Source organism: Passer montanus, unplaced genomic scaffold (assembly GCF_014805655.1).
Source record: "Passer montanus isolate IOZ18808 unplaced genomic scaffold, ASM1480565v1 scaffold367, whole genome shotgun sequence".
NCBI lineage: Eukaryota > Metazoa > Chordata > Aves > Passeriformes > Passeridae > Passer > Passer montanus.
Genome location: NW_024368452.1, coordinates 7,514 through 8,980, shown reverse-complemented (window position 1 = coordinate 8,980; position 1,467 = coordinate 7,514).

Below are 1,467 nucleotides of genomic sequence, written 5' to 3'. Positions count from 1 at the left end.
CGGGCCGCCCCCGCCGGGCGCTGCCGCTGCCCCCCCGCCCCCGCCGCCGTTGCCCTTTTCTCCCGCTTTTCGGGGCGGTTTTGGCGGCCGGTTGCGTCTGGGCCGGCGGCCAGCGGCGCTTCTCGCAGCTTCGGCGCCCGCCCCGCACACGCGTGTGCACGCGCCAGGGACACGCCAGCGCACACGCGTGTGCCCCGGCCCGCACGCACCGTGCCCGCTGCCCCCGGCGCCGCTCCCGGCGCCGCTCCCGGTGCCCCCGGTGCCCCCCGCGCTCCCCTCGGGCCGCCCTGCCCGCTCCGGGGCGGCTTTGGGCCGGTGCCACCGGAGGGTTCCGGGCCAGGGCTGGCACCGGGAGCGGCCCGAGGGACGAGCGGGCGCGGGCTGGCCTCGGGGCAGCGCCGGCCGGTGTCCCCCCGGTGTCCCCCCGGTGTCCCCTGCTGTCCCCTGCTGTCCCCCGGTGTCCTCCCGATGTCCCCCGGTGTCCCCTGGCAGCGGCTCCGGCCTCCTTGGGGACACCCCGGCTCCGGTGTCGGTGCCCCCCGTGTCCCCCCGTGTCCCCTGCTGTCCCCCGGTGTCCCCCCGGTGTCCCCCTGTGTCCTCCCGATGTCCCCGGTGTCCCCCGGTGTCCCCTGGCAGCGGCTCCGGCCTCCCTGGGGACACCCCGGCTCCGGTGTCGGTGCCCCCCGTGTCCCCCCGTGTCCCCTCCCCGCCGCTGTCACCGCCACCCCAGCCCGGTGCCAGCGTCCCTCGGCTGGCACGAGCCGCGTGTGGCACAGGTGTGACAGGCGTGACACGCGTGACAGGTGTGACACGCGCGTGTGACGGGACACAGGCGCGACGGTCCCGCGGCAGGGCACGGCCGCGACACGCGTGACGGGGACACGGCCAGCGCACACGCGTGTGCGCACACGTGGCGGCCGTGCTGGCGACACGCGTGTGCCGCGGGCGCGTGCCAGGCCCGGTGCCCCCCGAGCCGTGGCTGATGCAATCGGGGCGGGGGGAGACGCACCAGAAACCCCCCCAGAACACGGGGAGGGGGACACGGGGAGGGGGACACGGGGGGGACACTGGGGACACACGGGGAGGGGATACGGGGGGGACGTGTGGCTTTTTGTGAGACCCCCGGCCCTGCCGCGCCCCCCGTGCCGCATTGCCGGGCTCAGCCCCCCCCGTGTCCCCCCCGCCGGTGGCATCAATAATGGAGCAGGGCCGGGCCGGGCCGGGCCGGGGGGGCCCTGAATTATTGATGGGCCACAAAAAGAGGGGTCACTGCGGTGTCCCGAGGGGTCCCAGCTGTCCCAAAGCGGCCTCCAGTGTCCAGAGGGGTCACTCAATGTCCCAAGGGGTCACTCCGGTGTCCTCAGGGGTCACTCGGGTGTCCCGAGGGCTCCCGGCTGCCCCCACGCCCCCCCTGCCCCAGCGGGTGCTGCCGGCCCGGGGGTCCCGGCCCCCACCGCCCCCCCCCCC